General features: G+C 41.8%; 1 protein-coding gene across 1 annotated transcript in view; it reads right to left on the bottom strand.

Moving 5' to 3' along the window:
• The window catches only part of LOC137340688 (Golgi apparatus membrane protein TVP23 homolog A-like), a 53,442-nt gene that overhangs the window by 35,513 nt on the left and 3,025 nt on the right, over positions 1-14,904 (bottom strand). The window lies entirely within an intron of this gene.

Raw genomic sequence — 14,904 nt, 5'->3', positions numbered from 1 at the left:
TTATCTGGAGTAGAACTTTTATTTTCATGGGTATTTTCCAACCTGAGCATTATAAAACAGGAATGTCGAAAACAAACAACACACATGATAATGGAACCAAAACAGAAAACGCTGTTAACACACAGGTCAGACAGAAGCAGCAGCGAGAAAAGCCAGGTTATTTACATTTTTGGTGCCATCCTTCAATTCTGATGAAGGGTTAGAGTTACACACCCAAAACTGCAATAACCTGTCTCTTCTCTTTACAAATACTTTCTAACCATCTGCATAGGTTCAACATTTTTTCTATTTTTATTTCCGATTTCCAGTATTTACATTTTTTTTTATCTTGCTGAATGCTAAATGCTATGTCCACAGTGCTTTGGGATTATTTGGGCTATTTTATGGAATTTATTTTAAGGAAATGTGGACGCCAGACTAGGAACTAAGGTGTTTTATGGCTGTTATGAACTTGCTGCAGTATAGCTGAGTTAAAGCAGTTAAATGCCTACAATGACATTCATTGGGTCTTCTGCCGTTAGAGAGGGCATTTCACCATTAGCACTCTTCAAACAACCTTTCGTAGTTTTCCTGTAAACTTTGTTCAACAATTTTGTTTAATGGATAGCAAGTTGGCTACAAAACAGAAAAGAGAGTAGAGGTTAAGGGTACCTACCCAGACTGGCAAAAGGTGGGACGTGGTGTTCCACAGAGATCAGTGTAGGGACCACTGTTGTTCACAATTTACAACAATGATTTGGACTCAGGAATCAGATGTACAATTTCAAAATTTGTAGATGGCACCAAATTGGGGGGTGCAGTTAATACAAAAGAAGAATGCATTAAAATGCAAGAGGACATTAAGAAACTTGCAGAATGGGTGTGTAATTAGCAAATTAATTTCAATATAGTTAAGTGTGAGGTGGTGCATTTTGGTAGGAAGAATAAGGAGGCCACATACTGCTTGGATAATAAGAGTCTATCTACCCGACAATGTGGAAAATTGCCCAGGTGTGTCCTGTCTACAAAAAGCAGGACAAATCCAATCCGGCTAATTACCGCCCCATCAGTCTACTCTCAATCATCAGCAAAGTGATGGAAGGTGTCGTCGACAGTGCTATCAAGCAGCACTTACTCACCAATAACCTTCTCACTGATGCTCAGTTTGGGTTCCACCAGGACCACTCGGCTCCAGACCTCATTACAGCCTTGGTCCAAACATGGGCAAAAGAGCTGAATTCCAGAGGTGAGGAGAGAGTGACTGCCCTTGACATCAAGGCAGCATTTGACCAAGTGTGGCACCAAGGAGCCCTAGTAAAATTGAAGTCAATGGGAATCAGGGAGAAAACTGTCCAGTGGCTGGAGTCATACCGAGCACAAAGGAAGATGGTAGTGGTTGTTGGAAGCCAATCATCTCAGCCCCAGGGCATTGCTGCAGGAGTTCCTCAGGGCAGTGTCCTAGGCCCAACCATCTTCAGCTGCTTCATCAATGACCTTCCCTCCATCATAAGGTCAGAAATGGGGATGTTCACTGATGATTGAACGGTGTTCAGTTCCATTCGCAACCCCTCAAATAAAGCAGTCCGAGCCCGCATGCAGCAAGACCTGGACAACATCCAGGCTCAGGCTCATAAGTGGCAAGTTACATTCGCGCCAGACAAGTGCCAGGCAATGACCATCTCCAACAAGAGAGAGAGTCTAACCACCTCCCCTTGACATTCAATGGCATTACCATCGCCGAATCCCCCACCATCAACATCCTGGGGGTCACCATTGACCAGAAACTTAACTGGACTAGCCACATAAATACTGTGGCTACAAGAGCAGGTCAGAGGCTGGGTATTCTGCGGCGAGTGACTCACCTGCTGACTCCCCAAAGCCTTTCCACCATCTACAAGGCACAAGTCAGGAGTGTGATGGAATACTCTCCACTTGCCTGGATGAGTGCAGCTCCAACAACACTTAAGAAACTCGAAACCATCCAGGACAAAGCAGCCCGCTTGAATGGTACCCCATCCACCACCCTAAACATTCAGTCCCTTCACCACTGGCGCACAGTGGCTGCAGTGTGTACCATCCATAGGATGCACTGCAGCAACTTGCCAAGGCTTCTTCTACAGCACCTCTCAAACCCGCGACCTCTACCACCTAGAAGGACAAGAGCAGCAGGTACATGGGAACAACATCACCTGCACGTTCCCCTCCAAGTCACACACCATCCCGACTTGGAAATATATCGCCATTCCTTCATCGTCGCTGGATCAAAATCCTGGAACTCCCTTCCTAACAGCACTGTGGGAGAACCTTCACCACACGGACTGCAGCGGTTCAAGAAGGCGGCTCACCACCACCTTCTCAAGGGCAATTAGGGATGGGCAATAAATGCCGGCCTCGCCAGCGATGCCCACATCCCATGAACGAATAAAAAAAAAGTCTAAATGGGATAGAGATGCAAAGGGATCTAAAAGGTACAGATACACAAATCACTAAAAGTAGCAACGCAGGTTAACAAGGCCATTTAAAAAAAAAAGAAAATCAAGCACTGGGGTTCATTTCTAGAGGGACAAAATTGAAAAGCAGAGATACAAGTAATGTTAAACTTGTATAGAACCTTGGTTAGACCACACGGAGTACTATGCACAGTTCTGGTCTCCATATTATCGATGCAAAAAAGATTCACAAGGATGATACCAGAACTGATAGGATATACTTATTAGGAACGATTGAACAGGCTGAGGCTTTTCTCTCTGGAAAAAGAGAAGGCTGAGGGATGACCCGATAGAGGTCTTTAAGATATTGAAAGAGTCTGATAGGGTAGACGTAAAGAAAATGTTTCCACTTGTGTGGTAGTCAAAAATGAGAGGTCATAAATTTAAAATAGTCATTAATAAATCCAATAGGGAATTCAGGAGAAACTTCTTTACCCAAAGAGAGGTAAGAATGTGGAACGCGCTACCACAAGGAGTAGTTGAGGCAAATAGCGCAGATGCGTTTAAGGGGAAGCTAGATAAGCGTATGTGGGAGAAAGGAATAGAAGGGTATGCTGAAAGGTTAGATGAAGTAGGGAGGGAGAAGGCCCGAGGAGCAGAAACGCTGGCATAGACCAGTTGGGCCGAATGGTCTGTTTGTGTTGTAGTTTCGTGTAACACAATGTAAATTAATAAATGCTATTTACACAACAGCAATTATTTTAACGGTTACTGATGGTTACTAATTCAGCGACATCACACTGCTAGGGTAATAATCGCACCCAGCCAGTGCCCCAGACAATGTTATGTAAACAATGAATCCTGACTGCAGTATGTAAAACAGAAGTAAGGAAACATAACAGTCAATCAAAATTATTTTAAGCCAGTTCATTTTTAAGAGAACAGATATTGAGATTTGTTCCTTAAGCAAGTATTTTATAAATATAACGGCAACTTCAAGGTCATGGATAATCATGTTGGACCTTCTATTGTTGATGGGACAGTAAAGAGTTTGATATGGTACTATTTGACACAATAATGTAAAATTCCTGTATGTGTCATTGTAACAGTCATTACTTATTTTAAAAAGGTTGACTACTACTTTACACTAGTGGACAAAGCAATTTTCCAGAAACAGGTTACGTGTAATCAGAGAAAATTAAACTCCCAAATAGATAACCTAATTCCAATCGAAAGGAGGTGAAGCGTGTTGCTCGAACTAGCAATAAATATAGCTATGAATGGCAGTTCTCCCTTACATGGGGAAGTAACTAGAGGGAAGTGACTCAAATCAAAAAGTATCACAAGATCCAGTGTATAATTTGAATCCTGATTTTATAATTGCCACTTTCATCAAAAATTTGGTCAATAATTTTGTTTAAAGCGATGAATGCTGGTGGTATGAACGAAACAACCACTAAGCCTCACTGTGATAAGATGAATGAATACATTCAAGTAGTTTGCTCAAGCTCCATAAACTCATTATGGTGCTCTAAGTAGGGAATTCCTGGTAGCAGAGGGGCTATTCCGATTGTCCTTAAATAAAAATTATGTATGGCATACTTTCTTGGATGATTCAACTGGTTAAGACAGTGATTAGCTAACCCATGCAGACCAAGAATCTCTCAAGTTTGTGCTAATTTACCTGATCTGAGTCAGGGTGGCAGTAGGGACATTACTGGACTATGGAGTGGAATAGCAGCCAGAGAACCCACTCATAATTGCTAACCAATGATCTCTGCTTGTTGGTGCATGTGTGGACATCAAGATAGCACTCAACAATGCGGCTCCACATGATCAAGTAGCCTACCATTTATGTCAATGTTGTTTGTTGGACCTTACCGTGTGTAAATTGCCTGCTGCATTTGCCTACAAACAGTGACTACATTTCAACTATAATTAATTGGCTCTGAAGTGCTTTGGGACATCCGGAGGACAAAAAAGGTGTTGCATAAAAATGTACGTTTGTGCTTCTTTCTTCACACATACTTACTGTGTGTACTCATACGAAGAATGGTCGCTAGCGGAGAAGACCCAGAACCAATCAATGCCATCAGCGGGAGAAAAGGTAGGAAGAAAAAGTGCCCCCCACCAAAATAAATCCTATTTGCCAGATTGTTGCAGGTAATTCTAGATCATTAGAGGCTGTACCATCAACAGTAACAATTTATTTTTACTACTTATTTTAGAACTGGTTCACAATCCCAGTATGCACAGTAACTGGCTGCGAAAAGCAGCCATTAGTGAATGATAAAAAGATTTAGCAGTTGCGCTCATATTCCACCATTTACTCTTTATCCTACTATTTTTTCAAGTGAATGAAAGGAAATTCAAATTTCTAAGAAATTCAAGGCAATTTTGCAACACAATAGCCATTTAATGCTCTTGCAAGAATAGTTGCAACCTCAGAGGGAAAACCAGTTCATCTCAACTATTTTTTACGCTATAAATCAGCTTCGGTGCCCCTGGATTAAAGAAAACACTACTGGTAGGGCTGTGGCTCCTGATGTTATTTCTATCTGCACACAATGACCAGAGTGAAGAAGGAAAATGGATTTCAAAAACAGCATGCAGCATTTTGATTCAGCGGGTAAGTGTTTGAATTTGTGTAGCATTGAATTAAAACAGTCAGGTCGGTGATTTGACTTCAGACAAGTTCACAATAAGTTTCTTAGATTAGTTGTAGGTAGATTATTGTGGAAGGATAAACTAGACTGGCTGAATAACCTCCCTCTCCTGTAATGATCAATTGGTAGATTTGTAACAGAAAACAGAGAGTAGGGGTTAAAGGTAGTTACTCAGACTGGCGGAAGGTGGGAAGTGGTGTTCCATAAGGATTGGTGCTGGGACCACTGTTGTTTACTATTTACATAAACAATTTGGATTCGGGAATCCGAAGTACAATTTCAAAATTTGCAGATGACACCAAATTAGGGGGTATAGTTAATACGGAGGGAGACTGCGACAAAATACAAGACGACGTTAAGAAACTTGCAGAATGGGCAGTAAATAGCAAATGATTTTCAAAATAGATAAGTGTGAGGAGGTGCATTTTGGCAGGAGGAATAAGGAGCCACATACTCCTTGGAAAGTAAGAGTCTAAATGGGATAGAGGAGCAAAGGGATCGAGGGGTACACATTCATAAACCATTAAAAGTAGCAATGCAGGTTAACAAAGCTATAAAAAATGCAAACAAAGCACGGGTTCATTTCTAGAAGAATAGAATTAAAAAGCAGGGAAGTTATGTCAAACTTGTATAGAACCTTGGTTAGATCACATTTAATGGAATACTGAGCACAGTTCTAGTCTCTATATTATAAAAAGGACATAGAGGCACAGGAGAAGGTGCAAAAAAAGATTTACAAGGATGATACCAGAACTGAGAGGGAATACCTATAAGGAAAGACTGAACAGGCTGGGGCTCTTTTCTCTAGAAAAAAGGCTGAGGGGTGACCTAATAGAAGTCTTTAAAATTATGAAGGGGTTTGATAAGGTAGGCATAGAGAAGATGCTTCCACTTGCGGGGTGTCCAAAACAAGGGGCCATTAAGGGGAAGCTAGATAAGTACAGGAGGAAGAAAAGAATAGAAGGATACGCAGATAAGGTTAGGTGAAGTAGGCTTGAATAAACACCGACATAGACCAGTTGGGCTGAATGGCCTGTTTCTGTGCTATAAAATTCTACGTAATCAAAAAAGGGGGAAATTCTGCTGATATACAAGGGTTAGCAACGATCACAACCTTAGAATGCAGAAACAGATACTGCATGGATATTCTGGGTACTTTTGAAGAAGTGGGACCATAAACCATTAGCCAACTTGATTAAAAAGGTACTTCAGCATTTTATATCACATTACTGGTACTGGGTTTGGTAAGCTTAAATCAGATTGGATCAAATTGCACCACAGAACACTGGTCAGCTCCTCAATGCCAACCAGTTATGTTATTTTTCTTCTTGAAAATTGGAAATTAATATTTAATCCTCCCAATAACATTACAGCATTCTCAGACATAATGGGGCAACCAAGCAGCTTGCCTCTTCCAAGTCAATGGGGAGTTGTGCAGGGTTCAGTTATCCTCCATTTTTCCTTCCCACTCACTGTAATATGGCATTATGGAAGTAGGCACTGAAAAAAAACTTCCCACTCACTGTAACATGGCATTACAGAAGTAGGCACTGAAAAAAAAGTTGCTGGATCAGTTTCAAGGCCAATTACATAGCTAATGTATTACTAAAGGCTAAATGCGCCAGAGCAGAGTTGCACGTCTGCAAAATAAATATGCTGTTATTGATTTCACGGCTGCATGGCAAGATGTGTAAAAATTAGACTTCTTAAAAAGACACTTGGTGATCATTAACCATTTCATGCTAGGGGTGGAATGAAAGATTAGCATTTTCAGAAGACATAGTTTCATAGCTCATTGAAAAACCAATGTGTAGTACCACTGGGTGGAAGTACAAAGGTTTATTCCTCATTCCACTGAGTCCCTGCTTTTAACCTTACTGGGGAGATGCCAACTGCTGGAGATTTGGAGGGAATGTTATCACTGCTTTGTGCACTCTCTTACTGGCCAGTTGAGTAATAGCGATGGAGGATTAGAAGGTCACCCACCCACAGGAGTGTGTGGCCCAGCAAGACAAAGAGCAATTAGAGAAAACCAGAGGGTGATTCATACCCAAAAGAAAAAAGCACATGCGTGATATATACCAAATAACCGTCATATTTATAGTGTGATAGACTCATACCATGCAAGGGTCAAAGTTTCCAAAACTATTCTAATTATTTTTAAAAGGTCATTTTCAAGACCATTATGAAAATGATCAAATAAAAAAGGTAAATCCCAATTTTATTAGTATTGAATAAATGTAGAATTCAAATCAGCATAATAAAACACTGATATGGTGCTGAAGATTTGATTAAATGCAAAATTTGAATCAGCTGTAGGTATACTGCAACCGGCCTGTTGCAAATCAGATGCAAGACAATCTTATGGATGTACTCTTGCTAATATCAATACTTCAGAGGCTGTGGAGGAAGACACCAAGGGTGCATTCTACCCACCCACCTTAAAGCCAAAACACTTATTTATTTCTTTAAAAAATTAGAATAATACTGGCTTTAATAGAATTGTATCTACAAATTTGTAGATCCCTCCCCCCATTTTCTTCCCTTATCCCCCAAAGGCAGTGATTCATGGTGGAGTACAGTTTTGTAGGCAATAATAACACTTTGGTACTTTGCCTTAAACTTGGGGAGTGACTATAATGAGGCTATTCAATCATGGGATGGGAAGGGGGGGGGGGGGGGGGGGGGGGGGAGGTGAAATATACTGCCAAATTTGATCGGATCCTTACCCAATGATTACTTTCTAGCAGAGGTTTCCCCCCCCCCCCCACCCCCCAAACTACAAACAGGAGCAAGAACTCTGGTTGATTTTTCCCCTTCCCGAGCCTAGAGACTTCAAAGCTAACTACAATACTTCACGGCTGTCCTTTCTGAAAGTAAATGATGTCTAATTGATTTTGATAAACATGGACTTCAAAATTTTTTGGTAAACTTGTCCGATAGCCTTGAAATCTGTATGCCAAGCACCACAGTGCAGTGGGACACAGGCTCAATCCCCCATGCCACTGAGTCCCCCTCTCATCATTATCATCACTGCAAGTAGGCACCTCCCCACAGGAGGAAAACAAAAGGGAGAAAAAGTCCAAAAGTAAATGATACCCTGGACCACTCTCACGCACCTTCCGGTAATTAATTTTATTGAGGCCAGCTGCCTGTCCCTCCTCTCAACAGCAGCCGGTGAGTGGCCTGGGAACACGAAATAAAATTGAGAAAACTGAAAATACCCATACTTGTTGAAATAAAATACTGCATCCTAAAATCTGTGAAGTGCAAACATTTAATGTAGTCCTAAAACAAAAGCAAAATACTGCAAATCTGAAATAAAAACAGAAAATGCTGGAAACACTCAGCAGGTCAGGCAGCATGTGTGGAGAGAGAAACAGAGTTAAGCTTTCAGGTCGATCACGTTTCAGTCCTGCCACATCCAGTCGTGAATGGTGGTGGACAATTAAACAAATAAACGGGAGGAGCAGGCTCTGTAAACGTCCCCATCCTCAATGATGGTGGAGTCCAGCACGTGAGTGCAAAAGACAAGGCTGAAGCCTTTGCAACCATCTTCAGCCAGAAGTGCCGAGTGGATGATCCATCTCGGCCTCCTCCCGATATCCCCACCATCACAGAAGCCAGTCTTCAGCCAATTCGATTCACTCCACGTGATATCAAGAAACGGCTGAGTGCACTGGATAAGACAAAGGCTATGGGCCCCGACAACATCCCGGCTGTAGTATTGAAGACTTGTGCTCCAGAACTAGCCGCACCTCTAGCCAAACTGTTCCAGTACAGCTACAACACTGGCATCTACCCGACAATGTGGAAAATTACCCAGGTATGTCCTGTCCACAAAAAGCAGGACAAATCCAATCCGGCCAATTACCGCCCCATCAGCCTACTCTCAATCATCAGCAAAGTGGTGGAAGGTGTCGTTGACAGTGCTATCAAGCGGCACTTACTCACCAATAACCTGCTCACTGATGCTCAGTTTGGGTTCCGCCAGGACCACTCGGCTACAGACCTCATTAGTCCATGTTTGGACTAAGGCTGTAAAGAGCTGAATTCCAGAGATGAGGTGAGAGTGACTGCCCTTGACATCAAGGCAGCATTTGACCGAGTGTGGCACCAAAGAGCCCTAGTAAAATTGAAGTCAATGGGAATCAGGGAAAACTCTCCAGTGGCAAGAGTCATACCTAGCACAAAGGAAGATGGTAGTGCTTGTTGGAGGCCAATCATCTCAGCCCCAGGACACTGCTGCAGGAGTTCCATAGGGCAGTGTCCTAGGCCCAACCATCTTCAGCTGCTTCATCAATGACCTTCCCTCCATCATAAGGTCAGAAATGGGGATGTTCGCTGATGATTGTACAGTGTTCAGTTCCATTTTCAACCCCTCAGATAATGATGAAGCAGTCCGTGCCCGCATGCAGCAAGACCTGGACAACATGCGGGCTTGGGCTCAAAAGTGGCAAGTAACATTCACGCTAGACAAATGCCAGGCAATGACCATCTCCAACAAGAGAGAGTCTAACCACCTCCCCTTGACATTCAACGACACTACCATCGCCGAATCCCCCACATCAACGTCCTGGGGGTCACCATTGACCAGAAACTTAACTGGACCAGCCACATAAATACTGTGGCTACAAGAGCAGGTCAGAGGCTGGGTATTCTGCGGCGAGTGACTCACTTCCTGACTCCCCAAAGCCTTTCCACCATCTACAAGGCACAAGTCAGGAGTGTGATGGAATACTCTCCACTTGCCTGGATGAGTGCAGCTCCAACAACACTTAAGCAGCTCGAAGCCATCCAGGACAAAGCAGCCCGCTTGATTGGTACCCCATCCACCACCCTAAACATTCACTCCCTTCACCACCGGCGCACAGTGTGTACCATCCAAAGGATGCACTGCAGCAACTCGCCAAGGCTTCTTCGACAGCACGTCCCAAACCCGTGACCTCTACCACCTAGAAGAACAAGAGCAGCAGACACATGGGAACAACACCACCTGCACGTTCCCCTCCAAGTCACACACCATCCCGACTTAGAAATATATCGCCGTTCCTTCATCGTCGCTGGGTCAAAATCCTGGAACTCCCTTCCTAACAGCATTGTGGGAGAACCTTCATCACGCAGACTGCAGCGGTTCAAGGCGGTGGCTCACCACCACCTTCTCAAGGGCAATTAGAGTTGGGCAATAAATGCTGGACTCACCAGCGACGCCCACATCCCATGAACAAATTTTTTAAAAACTGTTCCGATGAAAGGTCATCGATCTAAAACATTAACTGTGTTTCTCTCTCCACAGATGCTGCCTGACCAGCTGAGTGTTTCCAGCATTTTCTATTTTTATTAATGTAGCTCTAGGCCATTTTGTTCTTTTAAAAGCACAAATTATAATAAAAATATACTGAATCTAGTTACTCCTTGTATCAATCTTTGTACCACCAGCTGTGTGGCATAGATTTTTTTATGACTTCTTCAATAAAACAGAGCATGCGCTTCCAAAATAAAAACAGAAACTCCTGGAAAAACACAGCAGATCGGTCAGAATTTGAAGAGAGAAAACGACTTCACTCATTTAGAATGATTATCGACCTAGCATTTTCTATTTTAATTTCAATTTTCACCATTTGCAATGTTGGCTTTATAACATACACTTCCACTCTACTGCTTCCTCATTAATACTGAAACGTACACTTCTGCTCTGTAACATGCCCCTCACCAGATGCTTTTGTTTGACTCTCAAAAGGCAGTTATATAAAGAGGGAACTTATATTTGCTCATATCACGATACTTTTGCCCCCAAAAATTAACATATAAAATTCACAAGCTAAAGTTTGTGTAAACAACTGCCACAGCTTCTATAATCTTTTATTCATAAGATTATGGACATTGGAAACTAAGAACAATTCCCATCAGACATCAATAAGCACCTCTGTAAAAGTTCACTGAAAAGACAATAGGGAGAATTCAAGTTTTGAGTTTATAACTGATCTTTGAAGGTAGCAGAACAAGTTGAGAAGGCTGTTAAAAAAGCATATGGGGTCCTGGGCTTTATTAATAGAGGCATAGAGTACAAAAGCAAGGAAGTTATGCTAAACCTTTATAAAACACTGGTTATGCCTCAGCTGGAGTATTGTGTTCAATTCTGGGCACCACACTTTAGTTAGGATGTCAAGGCCTTAAGAGGGTGCAGAAGAGATTTACTAGAATGGAAGCAGGATGAGGAGCTTCAGAGGAGAGATTGGAGAAGCTAGGGTTGTTCTCCTTAGAACAGAGTAGATTAAGGGGAGATTTGATAGAGGTGTTCAAAATCATGAACGGTTTTGATAGAGTAAATAAGGAGAAACTCTTTCCAGTGGCAGAAGGATCGGTAACCAGAGGACACAGATTTAAGGTGATAGGCAAAAGAGCCAGAGACGACACGAGGAAACATTTTTTTTTTTACGCAGCGCTTTGTAATGATCTGGAATGCAGTGCCTGAAAGGGTGGTGGAAGCACATTCAATAGCAACTTTCAAAAGGGAATTAGATAAATACTTGAAGGGTAAAAATTTACAGGGCCATGGGGAAAGAGCAGGTGAATGTGGGACTATTGGATAGCTCTTTCAAAGAATGGCCTCCTCCTGTGCTGTACCTACTATGATTATCTTTGTGTCCCATCAATTCAACATTTACTGTATGTGGCAGAGAAGGTGAGAGGTCTCAATAATGTCTAGGACTGCTTTCTAGATCAGTATGCTTTCAAATCCACAAGGAAGGGAGTGTTGGATCTAGTTCTATGAAATAAAGTAGGACAAGTATATAATGTAAGGGTAGAAGAACAGGAAACAGCAACCATAACATCATTAGGTTCAATATAAAAGCTGAAAAGGAGAGAGAAAAGTCAGAGGTAAAGGTACTTAACTAGGCGGGGGGGGGGGGGGGGGCTGACGATCCGGATTCTTTCCCCTCAGTCTGGTTCAGTAAAAACTGAAGTCGAGTACATTTTAAAGTTCATCACAACTTTAATAGCAGGGTTCTTAGTCTGCAGCATTGATTTGGACTCCTGATAGAGTCCCTCTATGCTGGCAGAGCAAGAACAAAAACATACAGAAATCCACACGTTTTTATACAAATCAATAGGGTTGGAACATACTTAACGAGGGTCAACACCAATCATAAGCCGGGCACAGGTTGCCATGCGAGGTTACATTATTTCCGGCCAATCATAAATCGTCCATGTGCTGATCATGTTGCTGTTAGACATCAAAGGGGATACTTCCTCACCTTCCAACCTGGAATATTCTTTCCTGTTCCTTCTGTTCCTTATCTCCCAACCTGGAATGTCTTTCAACTTTGGCTAAGCTCGTTACCTATATTGATCTGCCATAAACATGGAGACATTCAGACCAGTCCTTGAATCACATCAAAGACTCTACATTGATAAGACAATGCAAACCTGCTGACTACGCAAACATATGGCCCAGCAGGAGGCCAGGCCACCTGTACCAATCTCAGTTACTAACTAATTAACCCTTTCTAACCATTTTGCATTCTGCTTCTTTGCCACGTAGGCATTTTAATATTTTACTGAAAACTGACCACGTAGGGATTCTCAGGGGGGGGGAAAGCAAATTTCACGTAAATAAAAAGGGAACTAGGCCAGATAAATTGAAAAGTAAAACTGATGGATACAATGGTGGACAAACAACGGGACATGTTCCAACAGGAGGTGATTGCGATACTGATCATATATAGATAGATAGATTTTTTTTTAAGAGCAATGGTTCCAACACTGATCCTTAGGGACCCACTGTTTGCATTCCTATAGCCGAAAAAACATAACCACTGCTCTTTGTCTTTTAGCCAACCTTCTATCCATGCTACCACATTCCCTTTAATACCCGTGCACCTTAATTTTATTAACAAGCACCTGATCAACTTGAAAATTCATTTACACAACATCCACTGCAAATTTTGTTAGTAATACTTCTTCAAAGAGCTCCAGTAAATTTGTCCGTCATTACTTGCCTTTTACTGATCAATTCTAGCTGCCTTTAATTAATCTACATCTCTCTAGGTGAATAATTTTATCCCATATAATGGCTCCTAGAAGTTTACCAACTACCAATTGGGCAGAGAAGAGAATAAGTGAAATTTAATGCAGAAATGTTGAGGAGGAGTAATAGGAGAAGAAATATGCACTAAACGGCTAACTGTTAAAAGGAGAAGAGCAGAGAGACTCAGGGGTTCAGATACACAAGTTCTAAAAGTGGGAGGACAATATAGGAAGAGGAGAAGGCCATTCAGTCCCTCCAGCCCCTGCCATTCAATTAGATCATGGCTGAACTGTACCTCAACTCTATTTAACTGCCTTTGTTCTATATCCCTTGATAACCTTACCTAACAAAAACCTATCGATCTCTTGAAAATTTCAATTGACCCCCAGTATCCACAGCCCTTTGAGAAACGAGTTCCAGATTGCACTACCCTTTGTGAAAAAGTGCTTCCTGATTTCACTCCTAAATGGCCTAGCTCTAATTTTAAAATTATGCCCCCTTGTTCTGGATTGCCCACCTGAGGAAATAGTTTCTCTGTATTCTATCGAATCCTTAATCATTTCAAATGATTAGATTACCCCTCAACCTTCTAAACTCAAAAGGAATACAAGCCAAATTTATGCAACCTGTCCTCATAATTTAAACTTTTAAATCCTGGCATCATTCTGGTGAATATAATCTTTCCTGAGGTTCAGTGCCCAAAGCTGAACACAGTATTCCAGATGAGGTCTAACCAAGGCTCTGTACAACTGAAGTATCATTTCCTCACTTTGGAATTTCAATTCCCTTCAGATAAATGTCAATATTTCCATTAGCTGTTTTGTCCTTTCAGCCAAGGACAGGATACAGAAGAGATTTATTATTGGTGAGAAAGGATCCTGGCTCGGAAGATCAGGAAGTAGAATCTATATGGATGGAAATAAGAAATAACAAAGGGCAGAAAACTCTAGTGGGAGTAGTTTACAGGCCCCCTAATAGTAGCTATACCATTGGTCAAAGTATTAATCATGAAATAATAGGAGCTTGTAACAAAGGTAATGCAGTAATCGTGGGGGACTTTAACCGTCATATATTCTGGGCAAATCAAATTGGCAAAGGTAGTCTGGAGGACGAGTTCATGGAATGCATTTGAGATGGTTTCCTAGAACAATACAACATGGAACCAACCAGGGAACAGGCTATTTTAGATCTTGTACGGTGTAATTAGACAAAGTTAATTAGTAACCTCACAGTAAAGGATCCTCTGGGGAAGAGTGATCATAATATGATGACTTTCACATTGAGTTTGAGAGTGATGAAGTTAAGTCAGAAACTAGAATCAAAGTATCCCAAGAGTATTATGAATAGAGGCAGTGCAACGAGGATTCACGAGATTGATTCCTGGGATGAGAAGATTGTCCTATGAGGAGAGATTGTGTAAAATGGGCCTATATTGTGTTGAGTTTAGAAGAATGAGAGGTGATCTCATTGAAACATAAGATTCTGAGGGGGCTTGACAGGGTAGATACTGAGAGGTTGTTTCCCTTGGCTGGAGTGTCTAGACCTAGGGGGCATGGTTGCACGATAAGGGGATTTTTTAATACTGAGATAAGGAGGAATTTCTTCACTCAGAGGATTGTGAATCTTTGGAATTCTCTACCCCAGAGGGCGGTGGATGCTGAGTCATTGAGTATATTCAAGGCTGAGATAGATAGATTTTTGGACTCTAGGGGAATGAAGGGATATGAGCCATATGGCATACTCCTGCTCCTATTTCTTATGTTCTTATGTTAAGATGATACCCAGAGATGAGAGGCTT

Source organism: Heptranchias perlo, chromosome 22 (genome assembly GCF_035084215.1).
Source record: "Heptranchias perlo isolate sHepPer1 chromosome 22, sHepPer1.hap1, whole genome shotgun sequence".
Taxonomy (NCBI): Eukaryota; Metazoa; Chordata; class Chondrichthyes; order Hexanchiformes; family Hexanchidae; genus Heptranchias; species Heptranchias perlo.
This window is presented reverse-complemented; position numbering and strand designations above follow the sequence as displayed.